This window comes from Bubalus kerabau, chromosome X (genome assembly GCF_029407905.1).
Source record: "Bubalus kerabau isolate K-KA32 ecotype Philippines breed swamp buffalo chromosome X, PCC_UOA_SB_1v2, whole genome shotgun sequence".
Taxonomy (NCBI): domain Eukaryota; kingdom Metazoa; phylum Chordata; class Mammalia; order Artiodactyla; family Bovidae; genus Bubalus; species Bubalus kerabau.
The window spans coordinates 56,846,878-56,874,071 of NC_073647.1; the positions used below are offsets into that span (position 1 = coordinate 56,846,878).

At 38.3% G+C, this 27,194-nt stretch overlaps 1 pseudogene; it reads left to right on the top strand.

Moving 5' to 3' along the window:
* Positions 1-20,964: 20,964 nt before the first annotated feature.
* On the top strand, positions 20,965-21,338 carry LOC129640030 (40S ribosomal protein S25-like; annotated as a pseudogene).
* Positions 21,339-27,194: the final 5,856 nt, after the last annotated feature.

Consider the following 27,194-nt stretch of genomic DNA (forward strand, 5'->3'; position numbering starts at 1 on the left):
GGTACTGCCCCTGTCTGGTGGCCCATTGTAGCCCATGGGGGTCCAGAAGAAAGCTGCTATTTAGGTCACGGTGATCTTTCTAATACATTTATGCCACATTTGGAGCATGAGTATAATTTATGAGGTAGCTTATGGTCTCATATTAGACAGCACAAACACAGCTGCTTCCTCTCTGGAGTCATTACATATCACTCATCAACACTGCAAAGCATCAGGGTGGAGAACTCCTGTCTTCTTTGTTCTTATTATCTAATATTTCTTCCTTTTCATTTTTCCCCTCTGAAAGCTGAGGGGAATATCAAGACTATGGGGAGTGTCTCTTTCTCCTCACCACTCACTTACTCTTATGAATTCATTTAATTTCACAGACTTCTCCACAGAGCCTCGCTGGGAGCATGTGAGGGTGTGGTTAACAGAATCAGCTTAAATATTGGTTAGAATGCCTTAAAGTAACGCATAATTGCACCATTAAATGCAGTCTTCCTCCTAAGCATAGCAAAAGGACAGACACTTCCCTGTCTCTTGTCTGTTGCTTAAGGAATGTTCTGATTCCAAGGCTGGGGTGGATCCTTTCTAGCACTGTGAAACGCAGACCCACTGTGATCTTGGATGGATGGCACTGTAAGACAGCCTCAAGGGAAGTACTGGGAAGAATACTGGGTAATGACAAAAATAAAAAGGAAGGGTGCTGTTTTACTGTATAATATAACAAATTAAGGCTATGTCCTTAAGTTGCTCCCAGTTTTGCAATCATCAGTCATTGTTAGCACAGAATTCCAGAACAGGTATCAAGATCTCTTGTGGCCCAGGGATAAAAATACCTTGGGATCTTGTTAAGGATACATAAAGAAGGACAAGAGAAATTGGCACCATACAAGTTAATACACTGCTTTGAGAGTGGTCTGTTACTACTGTGGGCAATTCTCCTCTTTTGTGGGAGTAATCTATACAAGGAAGTGACTCCCAATAAGATTTTTTTTTAAAAAAGATGCATTCTGATTTCAGGATAAACATGGAGTATTGGGTTAAGTAATCATTTCCCTTAATACATTGGAATCACAAAGGCAAGTATATGAATTCTGCCTTCAGGTGGGGTGGGCGTGCTGCCATGAATGTCTCCTGTTATACAGTGATGAAGCTGACAAGACTGTCCCTTGTGATAATAAGCAGCAACCACAAAATTCACATCTGGATTTAACACTTTTACATATCACAAGCTAAAAGGGAGGCCCATACTAATTTCCCAATTTTGTAAAAGATTCACTTTTTGAACTGTTTCTTCTACTTCATGGTTGGCTTTATTTATAATTTTAATTTAATTATTATTTTATATTGGGGTATAGTTGATTTACAATGTTGTGTTAGATTCAGGTGAACAGCAAAGTGGTTCTTTTATATATATATATATATATATTTATTTATTTATTTATTACAGAATATTGAGTAGAGTTCCCTGTGCCATACAGTAGGTTCATACAGTCAGTCCACACTTCTTCCACACCCATCAAATCAGGATAATTCCAGTAGCCAGTTCACTTCTTTAATTTCTACAATATCTTATAGAAATTCCAAACTGACAGTTAAGATACCAATGGCCACCTAAAAGCCATTCTCTCCCTTCTCCTTCCTGAATAGTAGAACTTGATTTTTTCAGGAAGTAAGCAGACATCTCTTAATTTCAGGGTAGAGAGACCCTTAATCCCCCTCCAGGGGATAAACCAATTGTTGCAGTCACTTGAATTCAATTTTCTGCCACAAGTGATTTGTCTAGAATTTGGGCCCAGAGCAGAGCAAGTTCTGACCACTAGGATATAAATGGAAGTTGAGTGGGCTCTTTCTGGGAAGTATTTTGCTTGCTGGTAAAGAGGACAGGGCATAGAGGAAGGCTTGCTGACACTGTCTGTTCCCTCTTCTTCCAGTCTTAAACTAAAGAGACAAGACTGTAGCTCTGTCAGCCATCTTATAGCCATGAGATGGCAATCAGGAAGATAAAAAGCCAATAGAACAGGAATGAAAAGACTGTTTGGCAGAAAAAGACAAACACTACATATTCTCTCTTACATGTGGAATTTTAAAAAAAAAAGCTGAACTCATAAAAACAGAGAGTGAAATGGTAGTTACCAGAAGCTGGGGGATAGGGGACTGGAAGGGATGTTGTTCAAGGATACTCACTTGCAGGTTGTAGATAAATAAGTCTTAAAGATCTAATACACAGTACAAGGATTACAGACAACAAAACTATACTATAAACATTAAACTTGCTAAAAGACTGGATCCTAATTGTTCCTAACACTAAAAGAAATAATATATGACACAAAAGAATGGCAATCGTATAGCAGTGTAAATGGATCAAATCAACATATTGAAAGCCTAAAACTTACACAATGTTATGTCAATTATATCCCCAAAACAGTAACAACAACAAAACAGAATCTGGGTCTTTGTTGTGCAGCTGAGCCAGTAGTGGCAACTGCTTACCTGTGGATCAGCAGATCTCAAACTACTGGTCTCAGAATACTTTCCAATTATACTCACTATTGAGGAATGTTAATTTTTTAGTTTTGATAAATGTGCTGTGGTTATATAAGATGTTAGCATTAGGGGAAGCCGGATGGAGGGTATACAGGAACACTTATCTCTGCAACTCTTCTCTAAATCTAAAACTATTTCAAAGTAAAAGGTTAAAAAATTATTGAGGTCTCCCAAAAGCTTTCATTTGTATGAAATTTATCTATTAATATTTACCATGCTATAAATAAAATAAGAACTTAAAAAACAAGTTTTAATTATTAAATTTTTAATACTAAAAATAATACCCAAAGAAGGACAACCCTAAAGAATGTTCAAACTATTGCACAATTGTACTCATTTTACATGCTAGCAAGGTAATGCTCAAAAAACTTCAAGCTAGGCTCCAACAGTACATGAATCAAGAACTTCCAGATGCAAAACCTGGAATGAGAAAATGCAAATGAACCAGAGATTAAATTGCAAACATCTGTTGCATTATAGAAAAACCAAAAGAATTTGAGAAAAACATCTACTCTGTTTCATCAACTACTTGAAAGTCTTTGACTGTATGGATCACAACAAACTGTGGAAATTTCTTCAAAAGATAGAAATATCAGACCACCTTCCCTGCCTTTTGAGAAACCTGTATGGAGGTCAAGAAGCAACAATTAGAACCAGACATGGAACAACGGACTGATTCCAAATTGGGAAAGGAGTAAATCAAGGCTGTGTATTGTCACCCTGCTTATTTAACTTATATGCACAGTACATCATGCAAAATGCCAGGCTGGATGAATCACAAGCTGGAATCAAGATTGCTGGGAGAAATGTCAATAACCTGAGATATGCAGATGATATCACTCCACTCTAATGGCAGAAAGTGAAGAGGAACTAAAGGGCCTCTTGATGAAAGTAAAAGAGGAGAGAGAAAAATCTGACTTAAAATTCAACATTCGAAGAACTAAGATCATTGCATCTGGTCCCATCACTTCATGGCAAATAGATGGGAGAAAAATGGAAACAGTGATAGACTTTATTTTCTTGGGCTTCAAAATCATTGCAGATGGTGACTGCAGCCATGAAATTAAAAGATGCTTGCTCCTTGGTAGAAAAGCTCTAACAAATCTAATGTATTAAAAAGCAGAGACATCACACTGCCCACAAAGGTCCATGTAGTCATATGTATGGTTTTTCCAGTAGTTATGTATGGATGTGAGAGTTGGACCATAAAGAAGACTGAGCACTGAAGAATTGATGCTTTCAAGCTGTGGTGTTGAAGAAGACTCTTGCCCTTGGACAGCAAGGAGATCAAACCAGTAAAACCTAAGGCAAATCAGTCCTGAATACTCATTGGAAGGACTAATGCTGAAGCTGAAGCTCCAATACTTTGGTCACCGATGGAAAGAGCTGACTCATTGGAAAAGACTCTGATGCTGAGAAAGATTGAGGACAGGAGAAGGGGGCGACAGAGGATGAGATGGTTGAATGGCATCACTGACTCAATGGACATGAATTTCAGCAAACCCCAGGAGATAGTGAAGGACAGGGAAGCCTGGCCTGGTGCAGTCCATGGAGTCATAAAGAGTTGGACATGACTGAGTGACCGAACAACAACAAAAAGTACCTATTGCACATTGATATAAATAATGTTTTCATGAAAGTTATATTCTCCAAAATGAAAGGAAATTTAGTGAGAAGAGTAGCAATGTTTTACATGTCTACAAATTTCTTTAATGTCCAGCATGACAGAAGACAGCTGTAATCTCTTCTGCATCCAATCTGTTATGATATATTGTTCTGGTTTGATTATATGAAGAATATCTAGGCTCACACAGGTATTTTGTTTGAAAAAAGAAAGTATTTCAATGGCCTTTCTTTATAATTGTAAACATTTCTCTTTGATATTTCACTGAAATTCAAGAAATGGTAGTTCAAAAAAAAACTAATTGCAACATGGAATCAGAAACCATATCAATGAACTTTTCATGCACCAGCACATTAAAATCTATTTGTGTATCTTGCATTTTAAAAGCTCTTTTGCCCACTCATGATTTTGTAACATGACGTATTCATTTGTCATTTAGAAAATACTAGTTCACTGAGTTTTATACAGGATTTCCAATTGGTGATACATTTTATTATAAAATATGGAAAAAATACTTTTTTTGTTAATACCACTATTGAGCTCATCAAATACATCTTTAAGTTGGGAAGCTGACAAGCTCATGATGGCAGATATAACTTTTCCAAAACTCTAATTTTCACTTGAAAGCACAAATGTTATTATTGGTAACAAATACTTTGAGTTGTTTTCCTTAAAATGACACCCTCACTTTGTTCATTTTCAGGAAAATATCTGCCAAATACCCAAGTTTGTATAACTGTAGTTTACTTGTCAGTCATTCTATCAAGTATAAATGATGATTCTTTAAAAAAGCAGCCAACTCAGCTTATTATTCAATTGTACAAACTCTTTTTCTAAAGATAACCATTCAACTCCAGTGTGTAGCAGAAGTACTTCATGCAAACTCTCCATTTCATTCCATAGACTATTAAGAAGATGAATACTCAAGAGTTGAGAGTCAATAAATTCATATTTTTTTTATTGCTTCTTCAAGAACATTCTAAAGTGAAACTGGCTTTTTTTTTTTTTCCTTTAAGTGCATGGCAATGAAGGATACAATGGCTACTACAAGTAGAGTTTGGTACCACTCTGTTGATTTGTGTTAAGAAGTCAGCAGTTTTAGCTTTTGTTGCTTTAGCACCAACAGTGCAAATGTCAGCAGAGTGAAAAGGGCAAATAATATCTTAGAATTATTATTAAAATTGTTTTGATCTTGCAGAAACCTGAAAGGCTCAGGAACCCACAGGGATTTCTGGGCCACACTTTGTGAGCTATAGTTAGACTTTTGTGGGGGAAATGAACACTTGTTTGCTTTGTCCTCTCTTAATTAGGTTTTCTGTTATCTGTTTCCTGACACATTCAATATAATATATTCTTGACTATTCTTTCAAAGTAAAAACATCCATGCTTTCATTTCTTCTTTTTTAAACTTTATGTTTTACATCACTTTTTAAAACCTTTTTTATATTGAAGTACAGTTGATTAACAATGTTGTGTTAGTTTCAGGTGTATAGCAAAGTGATTGAGTTATACACGTATATATATCCATTCTTTTTCAAACTCTTTTTCCATTTAGATTGTTACATAATATTGAGCAGAGTTCCTTATGCTATACAGTAAGTCCCTGTTGGTTACCTATTTTATTTTTTTGGCCGCACCATGTGGCATGCAGGATCTTAGTTCCCCAACCAGAGTTCAAACCCACACCTCCTGCAGTAGAAGCACAAAGTTTTAAGCACTGGACCACAAGGGAAGCCTCCGGTTATCCATTTTAAATGCTGCAGTGTGTACTTGTCAATCCCAAATTTCCTAACTATACCTTCCCTTCCACCCTCACCACCAGTAACCATGAATTTGTTCTCTAAGTCTGGCATTCACTTCTTAAGGCAAAAAGATTACCTTTTCCAGTTGAGTCTCTTCTTGTGTGGAGCCAGACATAGTTCACTCCTCAACATCCTGTGACTTTTTCCCGACTGGTCCATGAGGGCTATACTTCTCTACGTACTGGAATAATGCTAAACAAGTCTCACACTACATATGGTCAGACAGCTTTGAAATATTTCCCATGACCTAATCTCTAGAATAGGAATCTTAAATGAGTAAAATTACTGAGCAGCAATTTTACTTTTTTCCATAGTTGTATTTAGAAAATCTTCCTTCGCATTATTGCTGTGTCAGTCTAGAGAGGCTGTTTGTCCCAAGAGAGTTGAGTCAGAAACAGGGACACGACTGAAGTGACTTAGGACATGCACATGTGTGGATACTTAGTGGGGAGGGATCCTGCCATTTGACTATGGTCACCACTAACAGCAGCTCAACTATTTCCTATAACCGTTGGAATTATTAAAATATTAGAATTAAAAGGAATCTCAGATGCCACCTACTCCTATACTCCCTCCCTCTCAAGTGCAAGGGATAATTGCAAAGCCATTAGCAAATTCCATGGCTCCATGAACACCTGGTCTGTAAATACAATATCTACTTTGTCATGTAAATTTGGAGGACCTAAAAATTCCTGTAAGATTTAGAAGGCTGAATAGATGCTAAAAATCCAGTCAGCAGATCACAAGTGTTTCTTTTGTTAAACCAGTGGTCTAATGGAGAAGGCAATGGCAACCCACTCCAGTACTCTTGCCTTGAAAATCCCATGGATGGAGGAGCCTGGTAGGCTGCAGTCCAGGGGGTAGCGAAGAGTCGGACACGACTGAGCGACTTCACTTTCACTTTTCAGTTTCATGCATTGGAGAAGGGAATGGCAACCCACTCCAGTGTTCTTGCCTGGAGAATCCCAGGGACGGCGGAGCCTGATGGGCTGCCGTCTATGGGGTAGCACAGAGTCGGACACGACTGAAGCGACTTAGCAGCAGCAGCAGCAGCAGTGATTTGACACACGATGGAGGGCAGAAAATTACCTCTAACTTTTTGAGGTTTGGATAGCATTTATACTAAAGAGACCAAAGAAAGCGGCAGTGAGAGTGTTAATGCTTAATTGTTCATGGATCACAATGTTTAACTCTAGCATCTAAATGTCATGATAGTGCCAACAAACTGAACATTGTGATTCTAATTAAAATCATTTTTGTGTCACTTTACAACATTTATTTCTTTCACATTGTTTCAAATAAGTGGCTGCATTTATTCATCAGGAACTATGCAAAACAGAGTCCACTCTATTTTTTTTATAGAAAAAGTAAGATGACCTTGTAGTGTGGTGAAATAACTTATGGCAAGCCTTGAATACAGTACCAAATGTGATTTCCTTGAAAACCCAAGTTAAAAAAAAAAAAAAAAAACCTCTAAAATTCAGTAAACAGATTACAATACAAGTGTTACATTTCCATGGCTTTTGTTTTCCAATACAATTCAACTGTGGCAGTTTTTCAGAGACTATAAATCAAAACATTGATAACATACAAAACTTTAATATAGTCAACTTTTAAACAGTGTTGGGGTTGGATCACTGACCCTCCATGCAATTTGAAAATCCATGTACAACTTTATAGTTGGCCCTCTGTATTCAGGGCTCTACTTCTGGGGATCCAATCAACAGTGAACAGTATGGTACTGTAGTACATATTTAGTGAAAAAAGTCTGCATATCAGTGTGTTAGCGGAAGCACACTGACTGAAACCGCCCACCCTGGCCAGGCTCTCTAGTAACCATTTGCATGATTTGTTTTATGACAGGAGGTCCTGGTAAGGAACACGGAACTAATAAGCCACCACCAATCAGAAAAGTTTGGAAAAGGTTAAAAGGAGACATCGCGCATATGTCCACCTCCAAGAATCCCTCTCACTAGCATCCATCTTGGCTGAGGAATGCGTCCACCACCAGAAAGGACTCTCAGTCAGAATAATTGGCCAAAGACAACCCAGAAACTAATCCTATCAACATAAAACCCAAGATTGCCAGCCACATGGCTGGGCAGTTCTGCTGGGTTCCCTTACTCTGTTGCTCTCTGCCTGGGTGCCCTCTTCCAATAAAGTCTCTTGCTTTGTGAACACATGTCTCCTTAGGCAATTCTTTTCCAAGTGTTAGACAAGAGCCCACACTTGGGGCCCTGGAGGGAGCCCTCCTTCCTACAACAAGTGGACCCACACAGTTCAAACCCGTGTTGTGGAAGGATCAATTGTATTTATATATGAAGGTATGTGCCTTATATTTAACCTTTCCATTGTGAGATGATCAAAATCACATTGTTATCAAAATTAAACACTAGGAGAGGCTTGGAGGAAGAAAAAAAAATGTAAATGCCAAAAAATGTTCTGTGCCAAAGCTAAAATTGTCACTAATATTTAATTTTTAGTAATTTTAAATAATTCTTGGGTTCATTGAGTCATATTATCCAGATATTCTTTCATTATTATCAGGCATTATTAGCAGTAAGATTACATAAAATAAAATATGTGATATGCACATTGCAGGAAAATCCTTATAGTACCACCTACACAAAGAATTCAATAAACTGGAAAATTCTGAAAAAGATGGGAATACCAGACCACCTGACTTGCCTCTTGAGAAACCTATATGCAGGTCAGGAAGCAACAGTTAGAACTGGACATGGAACAACAGACTGGTTCCAAGTAGGAAAAGGAGTACGTCAAGGCTGTATATTGTCACCTTGCTTATTTAACTTATATGCAGAGTACATCATGAGAAACGCTGGGCTGGGAGAAGCACAAGCTGGAATCAAGATTGCCAGGAGAAATATCAATAACCTCAGATATGCAGATGACACCACCCTTATGGCAGAAAGTGAAGGGGAACTAAAAAGCCTCTTGATGAAAGTGAAAGTGGAGAGTGAAAAAGTTGGCTTGAAGCTCAACATTCAGAAAACTAGGATCATGGCATCTGGTCCCATCACTTCATGGCAAATAGATGGGGAAACAGTAGAAATAGTGTCAGACTTTATTTTTGGGGCTCCAAAATCACTGCAGATGGTGATTGCAGCAATGAAATTAAAAGACGCTTACTCCTTGGAAGGAAAGTTATGACCAACCTAGATAGCATATTGAAAAGCAGAAACATTATTTTGCCAACAAAGGTCCATCTAGTCAAGGCTATGGTTTTTCCTGTGGTCATGTATGGATGCGAGAGTTGGACTGTGAAGAAAGCTGAGTGCTGCAGAATTGATGCTTTTGAACTGTGGTGTTGGAGAAGATTCTTGAGAGTGCCTTGGACTGCAAGGAGAGCCAACCAGTCAATTCTAAAGGAGATCAATCCTGAGTGTTCATTGGAAGGACTGATGTTGAAGCTGAAACTCCAATACTTTGGCCACCTGATATGAAGAGCTGACTCATTTGAAAAGACCATGATGATGGGAAAGATTGAAGGCAGGAAGAGAAAGGGATGACAGAGGATGCAATGTATTTCATCGCATTAATGGTTGGATGGAATCACCGACTCAATGGACATGAATTTGGGTAAACTCTGGAAGTTGGTGATGGACAAGGAGGCCTGGAGTGCTGTTGTCCGTGGGGTTGCAAAGAGTCAGACACAACTGTGTGACTGAACTGAACTGAACCATTTCCATATCCTTGAAATACACAGCCCACTTTGCCCGAGATCTCATGCTTGAGCAAATTAGAACTTCAAGCAAAGAATATAAAAAAGGATTAAAGAGATATTTTAAATCTCAAACAGAAAACTATAAGATCTCTGTCTGTCTGTCTGTCTTTCTAGATTTATGTATATCTCAGTGTATGTCTTTTATTTTTTTCTGATAATATTGTTAAAGTTGTAAATGAGTTCTAATTTAATTGGCCTAAGAAAACAAATCAAACAATTCCAAATACAAGAAAAATTAACCTAAATAAATTTCAGATTCATGTAAACTGGGAAATATCCAATATTAAATATCTAGTATTAATGTTTATTTGCTAATCTAATAAGGAAGTAGGATGTATGTTTTTAATAAAGAAGATATAAAAATAAAATTACATTTTTTAAAGGGAAAAGAAAGTTGGTCTGACTTACAGGTGGCTGTTACAGAAAGTGATTAAAAAGTTTGTTGAAAGTGGACCCTGAAAAAAAGTTTTGTGTATAGTTAGGACTAAGTTTAAAATAAATTTTTAATAAGTTTACATAAATGAGTTTAAAGCAAGCTGGTGCAAAACTTGAATTCAGCCTTTCTCTCTGTTAAGAGGACATACTTTCTTCAGATGTTGTACTACTTTTAATAATAGATTTAAGTTTCTTTATCTCTTAATTGATCTTTGAAATCTTTTGTTACCTTTGGCTAAGTAAATAACTATTATTTCACAGTGACTTATATGATCCTACCTGAGTGAGTGTTATAAACCCTTTTGATATTTATTGACAAAACTTTCTAAATAACTTGACTTCCAGCTAACTTTGGGAAGCTTCCGAGGGCCCCTGAGACATCCCAATGAGCTATTAAGCTACCTGGGTTCACTGGACATGTTAAATTACATGAGAAGTACTGTTGAAGGGGTGACAAATCTTTTCAGGCTATACTGTATGGTTGATGTTACTAGTATAGATATCCTAAAATTATGTGAAATTCATATAGATCTGATATGCTCTGATAAAATATGGTCAATTATAATTCTAGTTATCATATTAGAGTGTTACGAACAGGTTTCTTTGTCAGTTGCAATAGAATCAAATTTTAAACATGCCTTCTATGGTTTTACTCTCATACCTTTAGAAGAATACTGTTAGTTCTTCAAAATTTATGAAAAGACTTTCTAAGATTAAGCAGATAAACAAATTTTGTTATTAACAGTAAGCTAGTACAAGACTGAAATTTGGTCTTCTCTCTGTTTAGAGAGCAAAGTTTTCTTAGAATGCAGCTTTCAATAACAGATTATGAATTTCTTTGCCTTTAAGTGATTTACATTTGTTTTTAAAATCTTTTTGCTACTTTGGTAAAGTAAATAAACCTTATTTAAGGTTATGGTTCATGTAGACAAATCTCATTCTGCTTCTACATAAAATAACCGCTCACAGTTAGACTTTTGCTCTCCTGACGTCCTTAAAACATGGCAATCATCTGCTCCTAAGTCAGGAAATTAAAAATGGATAAATAACAGCTGAAAATCAAAGAGCCAGGGCTATGGGAAATCCAAGATGGCCCCTTGGCTTTTCCTGGCTCTCTGACAGACCTCATTTTATTTGATGGGTTAAAGCCTTCCCTGGCTACAGTGTTAATGCCCTCACAATGAGTTATCAAAAGAAGAAAAAATTATGTTTCACTGAATATTAAGTTCCAGTCTTGCTAATTAAGGTCTGTGCTTACTAAGACTCATTTCTGAGATAGTTCCTTGTTGTGTTATATTGCTAAAAGGTTTAATTAAGTTATTAAAAAGGACACTTTAAGATTGTTTCTAAAACTTATCTCAATAATCAGTCTTTGGATAAAGGTCAGATGCTCCATGATGTACAACCAGGAGATTTACACTTGGCCATAATCATTTAACTGAGTCAGATAACCTGGGGTATACTGGGCTATACCCAATGAAAGCTCTTGACTTAAATTCTTGCTTGTGACCTTAATAGTAACTGCTAGCTATATTATTTTCTATGTAGCTTGTTTCAGAAGATTATTTCTTACATTACCAAATGTGTGACTGAGCCTGTGATAAAATGCTGATATGCAGTTCCATATGAGATCAATAATTGTAATAATGTAACTCTAGATATGGGAATGGAGAAGGAAATGGCAACCCACTCCAGTACTCTTGCCTGGAAAATCCCATGGATGGAGGAGCCTGGTAGGCTGCAGTCCATGGGGTCGCTAAGAGTAGGACACGACTGAGCAACTTCACTTTCACTTTTCACTTTCATGCACTGGAGAAAGAAATGGCAACCCACTGCAGTGTTCTTGCCTGGAGGATCCCAGGGACGGGGGAGCCTGGTGGGCTGCCGTCTGTGGGGTCGCACAGAGTCAGACACGACTGAAGCGACTTAGCAGCAGATATGGGAAAAAGCAACAAAAATAAACATTTACCTGGACCAAGAGGCTAGTAAGACAGGTATGGTCCTGAGATTTTTGCTACTTATAAGGCCTGGTCTAGTGACAACACATGGAGTGGCCTGTCAATGGAATCTTTGTTAGACCTGGGAATGAGCCTTCCCAGCACTGCGGGACACAGTAACCATGAAATGCCCCCAAAACGTGGTCAAATATGTGGCTATGAAGGGGCCCTGCTGACTGAAAGTTGGCACTTGCCAGCTGCCTCTACAAAGATTAAATCATGACCACTACAAGATGCTGACCTTCAACAGCCCCTTGAAAGGAGTTCAGGGTGGAGACAAAAAATAAGGCACTCTGTGCTCTGGGAAAAACCAAAAAAAAAAAAAGCCTTCAGATAGTCAGATGTTTTCAGGTAAAGATTTTTTATGAGTCCAAATTCTTGCACCTTCTTATACCTAGAGAAACACTAATGTCACGAATCAATGTCTGGACCTGGTTCTCCTGGCTAGCCCCTCAGCAGCTGTCCTATGTCTATTAAACTTTGGGCCATATATCTTTAACTTTCTTGTTAAGTTTGTTTCTCCAAGTAATAGTATGACAAGAATATCCCCCAGGCAATACATAGACAATGCTAGAACAAGCTGTCTTATCATTTTGTGGACTCTCATCTCCCTTTGTAAATGCACCCTGAGGTCCTCAGGCTATTCTCCCTTTGAGATCTTATACAGGAGACCACCACCAGTGATTAAAAAAAAAAAAAAAAAAGCTCAAGGGAGACCACCAACAATTAGCTGACCTGGAGATGTCCCAACACCTCCAGGCCCTGGAAAAGTCTTCTGCCATATCACCTGAGAAACCTTAGAAAGGACACCCATTCCTTTGGGTAATTGGGTTCATCCCTATCAGCCAGGAGATGATGTATGGGTTAAAGATTAGGAAAAAAAAAAAAAAAATTCAGCCAGTTTGGACAGGCCCTCATATGGTCGTCCTGGCAACCCCTACTGCTGTTAAAGTTATAGGTGTCATGCCTTAGATCATCCACACTAGAGTCAAGAAGGCAGCTACTTCCTGTGATGAGGACACCTGGAAAGCAGTTTGGGACCCCAAAAACCTCCTCAAGGTCCGGTTCCAAAGTCAACGGCCCTCAACCACGAAGGACGCTGAGCCCTGCTCTAATCACTCTGGAAGCTGACTAGTCAATGTATGGCAGAAGCTTAAGGATTCTTCAGCCTTGCTCCAGCCACACTCTGGCAGCTGGCTGGTAAATGCACGGTGGAAGCTTGAAGATCCAGCTATCAAAATATCAATGGATTTTCATTGTCCACCCTGGCCTCTATCCCTAATAGGTATTATTGCTGTGCTCCTCATTACAGGACCAACTAGACTCCCTGGCTGGGGTGGTTTTACAGAATAGGAGAGGGCTAGACCTACTGACAGCTTAAAAGGGAGGACTCTGCCTCTTCTTGAATGAAGAAAGCTGCTTTTATGTAAATCAATCAGAAATAGTCAGGGACATGGCCCAACAGCTAAGGGAACAAATCGTGAAAAGGAGAGAGAAACTAGCTAATTCCTGGGGTGACTGGAACAATATCTGGAGCTGGGCATGGTAGCTTCTCCCTTTAACAGGTCCTCTCTTCATGTTCTTTGTGGCACTCTTGTTTGGCCCTTGTATTCTCAATGCAATTGCCCAGTTCATAACCTCTCAGACAGAATCCATAAAGGTACAAATGGTAATAGCTCACTATAGCCCCCTAAATGATGAGGAGCTCTGAATGTCCTACCAAGACATGAGATGATGCTTTCTACAACAAGTATCAGGAGGGGGGAATGAAAAGGAAAAGCATCAAGAGCGGGCAATGAAAAGGAAAAGTTAACTTTTACATAACCTCTTGCTCCTTCTGCCTCTGTAACTCAGCTTGCTCCTTGCAAAGCCTGGATCACGTAGGTCATGTAGTCTTAGAAAGTGGGGACTTATAATACTAGGAACGGGAGCTTATCTCACTCACCCTTTTCCTGCTCTTTGCAATTGCTCAGCCCCTGAAAGCCTGCTTAATCATGCCTGTCTGTGTAAAGATCAGGCATCCCCCTCCCCATCTTGACTGCTGTTCCCGCATGTGTGAAACCCCTTAGTTTAAACCAGCCTATTAACAGCTAGTGTTGCCCACTATAGTCTGTCTATAAAAACTCTGTAACCCCTTTGTTCAGGGCTCAGAGCTTAGAGTGTTAATTCCTCTGGACCTGCCGGCATAATAAACTTGAGTTCTTCAACTCTCTGAGTGTGGTGCTTGGTTTCTTGATTACTGGTTTCTGCAACAAGCCAATAACAGCTATAAGAATGCAGAGGAGAGCCTGAGAGTCCTCTGTACATATGGCTTTGCAAGGTTAGAATTTCTAAAGCTCTTTTATTTATTTATTTATTTTTAATGCTGGGCCATTTAGCTGCAATTTGAGGTGAGATGCTATTTGTTGGAGTGTAGTGTATTGATGCGGAGAAGGCAATGGCAACCCACTCCAGTACTCTAGTCTGGAAAATCCCATGGATGGTGGAGCCTGGTAGGCTGCAGTCCATGGGATCGCTGAGTTGGACACAACTGAAGCGACTTAGCAGCAGCAGCAGCAGTGTATTGATGATTGTTCCTAACCCTGGGATGGTTAATTATATCAATTGCAATGGTTTCATACTACCATATATAACTATATGTATATTTTTAATGACAGTATTTTCCAAGCAAAATTTAAAGACATTGAAATACCTGAATATCATATAGTCTTAATTTCTTAACAGCTGCACATCTTTTTTTCTCTATTCTTTGTGGCACAAAGACTGCCTTGAGCTGGTTATTTTTAAGTAACAGCAGACACAGGAAATGCTCTGAAAACTGAGTACAAGTTACTCTTTTGTAAGGGAGGTTTACATTTATAATGGAAATGTTTCGCAAGGGTGTCTTCCTTTCTGTACCAGGAAAAGAAGGATGACTAAACACCTAGAAATTCATCAACGGAGAAAGCAAGGCCTTAAATCTTCATAACAACTTTATCCTTGTTTACTGTGCTTTTCCTGGTCACCTCCCATAACTGACACACCACCCCCAACATCTTCTTTTCCTTTAGCTGAAGATGGCATTTAAGGTGATGGCTTTGGTCATTTGGGGGAGTTACTCAGTTTTCCTGGGTCTCTCATATGCATACAGGAGGTATACCTGTTATTAGACTTCTGTTTGTTTTTCTCCTGTTAATCTGTCTTTTTTTCTTTTTTTTACAGGGGTGTCTCAACCAATAACCAAGAAGGGTGGAGGGGAAATTGTTTTCCCTCCCCCACAGCATTTTTTTTAAAAAACTAGTTTTCTCTTAGTTTTGTTCAACAAGTCATTGTTTCACTAATCAGCCCCTCTCAGTCTCTTTGAAAACAAACAGGACAATGTGAACCCTCCATGTACAAAAGTATTTTTATGTTCCCCAACCATTGTTTATGGGAAAAAGGCTTTCAGCATCCTAGACCTTCCCTGAGTTCCAAATGGCAGTTATAATTAGAGAAGTGAGGGAATGCAATAAGAAACAAAAATAGTGCAACAATGGAGCAGGGTCCTGTATCCTCCTGGGGGATGTGAATAATTATCTGATACATATCTTCTGAGTTCTTCTACAGGAACTAAGGCTCCCACCCAGGTGGAGGGTGGTAACTGCAGGCTGAGCATAAGTCATGGGCCCCAGGCTGGTTGGAACCAGAAGGCTGATAATTGGGATTCCTGGAACACCACCCTGTTACTTCCCCACCAACCAATCAGAAGAAAATCACAAACCCCTTCAGCCCTGCTCCCCAGATTTTGCCTATAAAAACCATTGGGAAATTTGGGCCTTTTGAGCACAAATCACCCATTCTCCTTGCTTGGCCATGCAATAAACTGTTCTCTGCTCCAGACTCTGACATTTGGGTTTGTTTGACCTCATCATGTATCAGTTACACAAATGAGTTTGACAACATCTTTGCTTATAGGGGAAAATCTGCCTATTATTTAAATAAATATGGCTTGACAGATACAGTAAGAAAAATAATAACCATATACAATCTTATCCTTGTTTTTCTGTAATGATTGTGCTCTTCCAGTCTTCCAGGCATTAGTGAATTGCTTCACTAATTCAACAAGCATTTATGGAGCACTTACATTGCACCTGGCACTATACATTTTTGTATCAAGGATACAAAAATGAAAAGGGAAAAGTTTACATGATCATTTATGTAAATAATTACAACAGAACATGGTAAACAAAAGCATTCAAACACCATCCTATGGCACAAGGAACTCTGCCCAATATACTATAATAACTTAAATGGGAAAAGAATTTGAAAAAGAATAGATACATGTATATGTATAACTGAATCATTTGAAATCTAAAACTAACACAACACCTGAGACTAACACAACATTATTAATCAACTCTGCGTGCATCCTAAGTTGCTTCAGTTGTGTCTGACTCTCTCTGACCGTAAGGACCATAGCCCGCCAGGCTCCTCTGTCCATGGGATTCTCCAGGCAAGAATACTGGAGTGAGTTGCCATTCCCTACTCCAGGGGATCTTCCCAACCCAGGGACTGAACTCCTGTCTCTTACATCTCCTGAATTGGCAGGCAGGTTCTTTACCTCTAACATCACCTGAGAAGCCCAATCAACTATACTCCAATATAAAAATTTAAGAAAAATAAAGAAATGTTAGTATCAAACAAACAACCACCATACTATAGGTTTCATGACCTTTGCTTACCTTTCTAATCTCATCTTGGTCACTATGTTCCTGCCTCATTGGTTTTCTCTTTATTTCAAATACACTAAGTTCCTTTTCATCTCAGGCCCTTGCACTTGTTTCCTCTTCCTGCGTTGTTTTTCCCCTACATTCACCTGCTGGTTAAATCCTATTCATCCTACAGTAATCAATATGAATATCATTTCCTCACAAAAACCTTAAATATCTCCTCAGATGAGGTTTTCTTCCTGTTATATGCTCTCAGTGCCCCCCTGTACTTTTAAATTTTAGCCCTTGCATGCTAAAGAATGTCACTCCCCATCTGGTTCTACAAGAATGAAATCACAAGCCACTGCAGTCACTGACCTTCAATATCCCCTAAAAGGAGTTCAGGGTGGAAATCAGGGAAGAAGCACTCTGTGCTTTGTGAAAAACTGGCATAAAAGGACTTCACACATATTTTCAGGAGAAAATTTTATGAAACATATTTCTTTCATCTTCTCATACCTAGAAAAGCTCTAAAATTATAAATGGAGACACTTCTGCTCCTTGTGATTAGCACCAAACTTCTACCAAAATATGTGTGATTGATCACACGTATGCCCTTCTCCAAAATCTCTTATATACTGACCTCTCCCTCTACCTCTTCAGAGCAGTTCCTCAGAGCTATCTGAGAGTCTGTCTCCTGGGCTAAAGCCCTTAGTAAACCCCAAATAAACCTGAACTCACAGCTCTCATGTTGTATCTTTTATTTTTCAGTTGACACCCAAATCTCATTGTAATTAAATAATTATCCATGTAATTGCTTATTGTCTGTATCTCCCACTAGACTAGACTGTAAGTCAAAGTGACTCAGTTATACACATTTATATATACTTTTTAAAATATTCTTTTCCATTATGGTTTATCACAGGATATTCAGTATAGTTCCCTGTGCTATACAGTAGGACTTTGTTGTCTATCCATTCTATACATAGTAGCTTTCATCTGCTAACCCCAAACTCCCAATCCTTCCCTTTGCCACCACCCCACTTGGCAACCACAAGTCTGTTCTCTATATCTGTGAGTCTTTTTCTGTTTTGTAGATAGGTTCATTTGTGGCATATTTTAGATTCCATATATAAATGATATATGGTATTTGTCTTTCTCTTTCTGACTGACTTAGTATGATAATCTCTATTTACATCCATGTTGCGGCAAATGGCATTATTTCGTTCTTTTTTATGGCTGAGGATTATTCTTGAGTGTGTATGTGTGTTGTACTGCACTACTGTACTTTTCAAGGTACAGGACTGTAAGATTAATTTTTTTGTGTATTTGTTTTTTATGTATTATTTGTGTGAAAAGTTTTATAAACTTACTACAATACAGTACTATACAGCTGACCGTGCTAGTTGGGTACCTAGGCTTACTCTGTTGGACTTATGAACAAAGAGAACTTACAAATATGCTCTCAGAATAGAATTTGTTCATGTGTAGATAATTACTCTATCTCTAGTTTCCAAACCAGGAAGTTGTGCTAGCACTAACTTTAAAGTGACCTCAATACAATACAACCTCAGTTGGTTTCAATATGGGGCCTGCTGAATGCAGTTCCTTACTCATCCCAACTCCTTCCCTCTTTAGTTAAATCTTTTGTGTTATACCTGCATCTGTGTCTGCATCTCTATCTTGATGATGGGGAAAGTAGAAAAGAAACATCAAAAATTTGATCCTTTAGATCATGTATAAAGCACTTTTTCACTCAATCTGCCCTCCATTCCCATGAATAATTATGAGTTACTCATAGAAAGTTATTGTCATCAGTCTTAGAGAGATCAATGTGAGCAAAACTAACAATTCCATTCTCTCCAAGTTAATGTCTTCAGAGTTTTTTTTTACATTAATATTAAAAAGAAAGCAGATAAGACAAAATCAGTCTTCTTAGAAGCTTCAACAGCAATCTAGTCTCTTTCAAATATCAAACAGCAACTCCCTCTCTCTATTTCAAAAGATTAATATAGCATTTGAAATTATCTTTTCATTCTACTTTTATTATAATGCTCCAATTTTAAGTTACTATAGTAACCACTTTGGATTTAAGTGAAAGCTTCATTATTGTCATTTTAATTGTTTGATTTTGTTTTCTATTCTATCTACATTGGAGTTAAAAAAATGGAAAATAGATTTATCTTTTACTATTCCCTGAATATTATGGAGTGCAAAGACAATTCAGACAATGATTCTGTATGACTATTACTGGAACTATCTGTTTATATACTAATCAATGATGTCTGTTTAGAAACATCAGATTTTGTACTAAAGCAGACCATTGGTCCATATAATTAAACAAAGGAACTCTAGTAACTAATATTCAACACTCCACTAAAAAGTATGCAACATGCAACTACTTCTGTGATATTTAATTATTAAAAACATTTATTTATTACTTATATTGAGGAATGTAAAGATAGTGGTCATGATATTTACATCATAACACAATTTGTGCATTCAGAGAGAGGACCCCATAATGAATTAGTCAGATTTAGTAATAATATTTATCAAAGTTACCAATTAATATAATTTATGTTGTCCATGTCTCTTTTTAAAAAAATTTCCTATGTGTCTGATTATCTTCAACTGTTTTACCAGTTATCGCCCTTAAAAAACTGTGTCATAAGGCAGTTCTATTTCCAGTTTTTTAAGGAATCTCCACACTGTTATCCATAGTGGCTGTCCTAGTTTGCATTCCCACCAACAGTGTAAGAGGGTTCCCTTTTCTCCACACCCTTTCCAGCATTTATTGCTTGTAGACTTTTGGATTGCAGCCATTCTGACTGGCGTGAAATGGTACCTCATTGTGGTTTTGATTTGCATTTCTCTGATAATGAGTGATGTTGAGCATCTTTTCATGTGTTTGTTAGCCATCTGCATGTCTTCTTTGGAGAAATGTCTATTTAGTCCTTTGGCCCATTTTTTTTTAATTTTATTTTATTTTTAAACTTTACATAATTGTATTAGTTTTGCCAAATATCAAAATGAATCCGCCACAGGTATACATGTGTTCCCCATCCTGAACCCTCCTCCCTCCTCCCTCCCCATTCCATCCCTCTGGGTCGTCCCAGTGCACCAGCCCCAAGCATCCAGTATCGTGCATCGAACCTGGACTGGCCCATTTTTTGATTGGGTCATTTATTTTTCTGGAATTGAGCTGCAGGAGTTGCTTGTATATTTTTGAGATTAGTTGTTTGTCAGTTGCTTCATTTGCTATTATTTTCTCCCATTCTGAAGGCTGTCTTTTCACCTTGCTTATAGTTTCCTTTGTTGTGCAGAAGCTTTTAATTTTAATTAGGTCCCATTTGTTTATAACCCAGCAATCCCACTCCTGGGCATACACACCGAGGAAACCAGAATTGAAAGAGACATGTGTACCCCAATGTTCATCGCAGCACTGTTTATCATAGCCAGGACATGGAAGCAACCTAGATGTCCATCAGCAGATAAATGGATAAGAAAGCTGTGGTACATATACACAATAGAGTATTACTCAGCCATTAAAAAGAATACATTTGAATCAGTTCTAATGAGGTGGATGAAACTGGAGCCTATTATACAGAGTGAAATAAGCCAGAAAGAAAAACACCAATACAGTATACTACTGCTAAGTCGCTTCAGTCATGTCCGACCCTGTGTGACCCCATAAAGGGAAGCCCTATACTAACACATATATATGGAATTTAGAAAGATGGTAATGATAACCCTGTATGTGAGACAGCAAAAAAGACAAAGATGTATAGAACAGTCTTTTGGACTCTGTGGGAGAGGGAGAGGGTGGGATGATTTGGGAGAATGGCATTGAAACATGTATAATATCATATAAGAAACGAATCACCAGTCCAGGTCCGATGCAGGATACAGGATGCTTGGGGCTGGTGCACTGGGATGACCCAGAGGGATGGTATGGGGAGGGAGGTGGGAGGGGGGTTCAGATTTGGGAACACATGTACACCCATGGTGGATTCATGTTGATGTATGGCAAAACCAATACAATATTGTAAAGTAATTAGCTTCCAATTAAAATAAATAAATTAAAAAAAAAAAACTATTTGTGGACTTTGGGTCCAATGTCTTAGCAAGGCAGCAGTGGCAGCAGCGCTCTCTAAGCTTCACTATGAGACTCAAGGATGACAAGAAGAATAAAGATGCCAGAAAGCTAGCTAAGAAAGACAAAGACCCAGGGAGCAAACTTGGCAAGGCCAAAAAGAAGAGGTGGTCCAAAGGCAAATTTTGGGATAAGCTCAATAACCTCAATTTGTTTGACAGAGCAACGAATGACAGACTCTATAAGGAAGTTCCCAACTGCAAGCTTAAAACTGCAGCTGTGGTCTCTGAGAAACAAGATTTGTAGTTCCTTGGCCAGGGCAGCCCTTCCGGAGCTCCTTAGTAAAGGACTTTTAAAACTGGTTTCAAAGCACAGAGCTCAAACTAACTTATACCAGAAACACCAAGAGTGGAGATGCCTCGACTGCTGGTGAAGATCTATAAACAGGTCCCACCAACTATACATTTTGAAAAATAAAACTTTATTAAATCAAGAACAATTGTTTGTGGAGATTCTCCAAGGCTTGTAATAAGTGTACTTTCCTTCTTTTGGCTGTGCTTTGGGGGCTGTACAAGTTGGGGATCACATCAAGCCAAATTCTTTGACTATCTATGCTATATATTCCTAGGGTACAAATCTGCCATATATTCCTAGGGTACAGATCTTCTCAGGAGTATTTTATCCCCCTTCCTTTCCCTTCTTCTGCTCTGTTTAGGTTGGAGGATCAGGAGGTGACCAATTAGTTCTGATTTATCTTAATCTTGATAGTGGGTACCCCTTGGGGATCCAGCTTATGTAGGTAAATGTGTCATGTAGAAGTCTCTACATTGAATGTGCTCTGTGCCTTGAATTCTATCACCCTTACCCCTCCAATGTCTTCAAGGCAAAAGCAACTTTGGCACTCAAATAATCTGCTAGCCTCTTTGGTCAAAGTGTTAGTCTCTCAATCGTGTCCAACTCTTTTGTGATCCCATGGGCTATAACCCACCAGGCTCCTCTGTCCATAGAATTCTCCAGGCAAGAACACTGGAGTCGGTTGCCATTTCCTTCTCCAGGGGGTTTTCCAGACCCAGGGTTCAAACCTACATCTCTTAAATCTCATGTATTGTAGGCGAATTCTTTACCATCTGAGCCTCCAGGGAACCCCATGCTTCCCCTCAGAATGGGCCTGCTAGGATTGCATTATCCTTTCAACTCAGTGTTTTTTTTTAGGGTAAGTTTCCCATGCAAATTTATTTATTTTTGGCCACACCAAGTGGTTTGCAGGATCTCAGTTTCCTGACAAGGGATTGAACCATAGTCATGGCAGTGAAAACCCAGAACCCTAACCACTAGGCAACCACAGAATCCCTGAAAATCCTTAGTGCTTGTAAGGTGATTTATTCAGTTGTTTTCAGCCAAAGGATTTGATCAAAATAACCTGCTGCCTAGTTTGCCCTTATGGGAAATAGCTATTACATTTTTATTGTATGAAATTATGCATTTGAATTTAACAACTGTGATATTTCCTTTTAGGAACTTTACAGGGCAAAAAGATGAAGGCAATGTAGCCCCACAAGTTTTATTTGAGAAATCAGTAACCATATGGAAGACTGCTCTGCTGTAGACTTTTGGGGGGAAAGGGTGTGAGACTTTTGATAGATTGTCCCATTAACATTATGAAACAGAAGAGCCCATCTTGCTGATGACACTTGTTTTTTCCTCAAGGGGTAACTTCAGTTGGTTAACCAATAAATTGTATCCTTGCCTTGAAAAAATAACCACCAAAGGAAAATCACTACTAGCTGGTTTCCCAACCACCTCCACCTAATCTTGAGCTGCCCTGTGGTGACCGAAGTCCAGCCTCATGCAGGAAAGCTGTTGAGGGCATCTGGCTGAATCAGACTGTAGAGACAGAATTTAGTCAGGAGCCTTGTCTCAGGTGCCCTGCTGCCTTTGAACTCCAACGTGTGTCTGTGACAATGAAGACAGAGTCCAAACTCTGGCACAAATAAGTGGATAAGCTCGGGCCAAGTTTGTGACTTCACAATTCTTTAACAACAGCTCCATTCATGCCTCCATGCTTAACTAGCCAGAACAATGGATTTGATTCCTGAAAGAACAAATCAATGACACTGGACACCACAGCTTTGAGGGCAGGATTATGATGAAAGTAGTATTTTATATCTTACAAAAGAACAGTAAATTTACATTTACTAAAGACAAAGTTTAGGTATTAACATACTTTCTTACAGTGGAGAGGGAAATGGCAACCCACTCTAGCATACTTGCCTGGGAAATCCCATGGACAAAGGAGCCTGGTGGGCTACAGTCCATGGGGTCACAAGAGTTGGTCACGACTGAGCGACTGAGCACGAATGCACATACTTCTTTATATATACTTAAATATATATATACTTAAAGCTTGTCTAAATTACCCAATATTAACCAAAAGGAAGCATAGAAATGCATTGCAAATATGAAAAAAACACTAAACTTAAAATCACAAGAATGTGTTATTCTTCTCTTAGCATATTAACATCGAGGTCATCTGAAATTCACAGAGTATTAACTTTTTGTTTTTGCATGTACATAAATAGCACATTTTACCTAAGACACTGGACTTTTTATGAAAATAACTAGTCCATTAAAATTAGTTCAGTGCCTTTACAAATGAATAAACTGAAATACAAAGCAAGATCTATTTATCCAAAAACAAACTGAACCAGGATTTTAGTTTATTAGTGAAACAAAATTGTTAATCTTCTACTAAAAATTATTTGTATAATATCCCACAGTTTATAAAGTACTTACACACCCACTATCTTATTTAATCCTTTCAACAGCCCTATGAGGTAAACATTACCACCATTTTACAGATTAAAAAACAAACTCAAGACTCATTTAGAATATTGTTGTTATTTAGTCACTAAGTCATGTCTAACCCTTTTGCAACCCCATGGATTATAGCCTACCAGGTTCCTCTGTCCATGAGATTTCCCAGGCAAGAATACTGGAGTGGGTTGCCATTTCCTACTCCAGGGGATCTTCCCAACCCAGAGATCAAACCTGCGTCTCCTGTATTGGCAGGCAGATTCTTTACCACTGAGCCACCAGGGAAGCCCCATGTAGAATATACATCTTCCTAAGTTCACAGACAGAGAAGGCAATGGCAACCCACTCCAGTACTCTTGCCTGGAAAATCCCATGGACGGAGGGGCCTGGTGGGCTGCAGTCCATGGGGTCGCTAGGAGTCGGACACGACTGAGCAACTTCACTTTCACTTTTCAGTTTCATGCATTGGAGAAGGAAATGGCAACCCACTCCAGTGTTCTTGCCTGGAGAATCCCAGGGACAGGGGAGCCTGGCGGGCTGCTGTCTATGGGGTCACACAGAGTCGGACACGACTGAAGCGACTTAGCAGCAATAGCAGCAAGTTCATAGAATAAATCAGGGGCAAATCAGTCTTAAATTCAGTCATCTGACTTACAGTCCAGTGCTTTTTACACTAAGTTTATAATTTACACTGTTCTCATCATTGCAGAAATCACTACTAGCATCATCATAGGAAAAAAAGCAACCCTTACAACTCTACATCATGTGTGCAGATAATCCATGAAAAAATACAAGTTTCACGAACTTTCAGTTCAAGTTTGTCAATCAAAAGATTCTATATTTACATGTGTACTCAGTAGTGTCCAACTCTTTGGGACTCCCTGGACTGTAGCCTGCCAACTTTTCTGACCATGGGATATCCCAGGCAAGAATACCAGAGTGGGTTGTCATTTCCTTCTCCAGAGGATCTTCCTGACCCAGAAGTCAAACACCCTGTCTATTGTATCTCTGGCATTGGCAAGTGGATTCTTTAGCACTGTACCACCAGGGAAGCCCTACAGACAGAGGAATTCCTCCATGATGAATTAATAGCAATGCCTAGAAAATACTCTCCAGGTCTAAATGAACAACACTTCAACTATCTAATAAGGGAATTTTACCTCCTAACAAAAAGATTTTTTCCCTCCATACAAGTGAAGTTAAATTCTGGCTTAAGGCCAGATAGTTAAATTATTTTTGTCATCCTTAAACCTATAAGTTGCTCTTCTTAACTAAATTCACAGAAACACTCTACATATTTTAAGAATTTTCATTTAGTGTTACATCAACTTTCACCTTTACTTTATGGCTGAAACTTTGAATGAGTACCAATAAATCATGACTGAGATGAACAAGATCCTTAGAAGTAGAATAATCAAGACATATGCATTTGAGAGATCTGGAAGTATAAATGAATGTTACCTGCTCCTTCAATTTTGCTTGCATTAAATTTACATTTATTCTGCTTAAAATTATTAAGACTTGGATTTGATATACTTTCTAAGTCATTAGTGCTTAAGATATCATACCATTTTTGAGGAAATATTTAAACATTATATAAATATTGATCAATAAACTACACGTTTGTAGGAACTTTTCAATACAGTTAATAATTCTGTTAAATCCCAGTGTTTTTATTTCTTTCTACAGACTATAACATTCCAATGACATTTATATCTATCTCAATACATTCATTAACAATTCATTTCATATTTGTAATTTAAAAGTTAACTTTACAGTACATATTCCAAGTTTATAGGCCAAAAGGATTATTTTTCTCTAATTGACATTGAAACAAATGATTAGCATGCTACAGTACTTGTCCAACTCTTTTATATTCATTAATTATTCAGGATTAATTCTGCGAAAATCCAGAGCATGCTCATGATGATGAGATTTTAAGATATACAACTGTTCCAGGAGATAAGAAATGTTCATGAATTTATCATGTGCTGAAATACACTATAAAGCTCTTGACTGCTAGAAATGTCTTCTACATTTTTAAAAATATAATTACTAAATGTTGGTGGAGAATGCACATTAACATTTGCCCATTAACACTCAGTTACAATTTTCTGAACTATTAAGATTTATTAACCTTGTGCAAAGTTATATACAAGCTATTCAAATGCTTTTTATTTGTGAAGTACTTTATTTGGGCTTCCCTGGTGCCTCAGACGGTATAGAATCTGCCTGCAATGTGGGAGACCCAGGTTCAATCCCTGGGTGGGGAAGATCCCCTTGAGAAGAGAATGACAACCCATTCGATTATTCTTGCCTGGAGAATTTCATGGACAGATGAGCCTGGCAGGCTATGGTCCATGGGATTGCAAGAGTTGGACACAACTGAGAGACTTTCCCTTATATTATTTCACATGCATTGTCTCATCTGATCCTCTTAACAATCCTGGCAATATGGGGAGCAGTTAGTAAGCCCATTGTAAAGGAAGAGAAGACATGCTAGAAGCCCAGGAGAGAAAGTGTCAACTCTATGTCAGGTACAGTAGTAGGTACTTATGATGTAATGAACAAGCTGCATAATCAGAATGCTTTTGATCTGGCAGAGAAGACAATTAAACAAGCAGTAAGAATAAGTTGTGATGCTAATGGAGGAATCAAAGATGCTACAGATGCTCAGAAAATGCAATGTAACTTCATCTTAGAGCAGTCAGGAAAGTGTCCTTGAAAGAAAATAGATTTGACAGACACAAAATCAGAAACTTCCTTGCGTGATATGTTCAGTGGTTTGTATCTTACTGTGAAGGCTGTAGGAGCAGTAGGAGAAAATTAGAGGAGATACTGGAAACACGGGTCTGAGATATAAAAAACATTTTTGAAAATTATACTAGCATTCATTAGCCCCTTAAAGGTGGGGCAGGAATTGTGGTGAATCTATTTCTGCAATCTATATTTTATTACATCCTTACATCAACCCTGGGAGTTAGTTACTAATGGTATTGATATTATTACTAGTAGCAGTAGTAATGGTAGTATTTGACCAAAATGTCTAAATAATAGTTGATGATTACTTAAATACTGTATAACAGGTATACAGCAAACATAGTAATATCCCATCTCATATAAAATAAAAGAGAAAATGTCATGCAAATGGTCCATTCTCAAAAAAGTAATGAGAGTGATTGTAAGGGATTGCTTTGTGTCTCCCCCAAATTCATGTATTAAAGCACTAACTCCCACTGTGATTGCATTTGGAGATAGGGCCTTTAAGAAGCTCCTAAGTGTGAGGCCCTAATCCAATCTGACTGGCATCATTAGAAGAAAAGGAAGAGACACCTGGGTTATGGATGCACAAAAAAAAGGCCATGTGAAGACACAGCAAGAATATGGCCAGCCACAAGCCAAGGAGAGAAGTCTCAGGAAAAATCAAACATGCTGACATCTTAATCTTGGACTTCTAACCTCTAGAACTGTGAAAAGTAACTTTC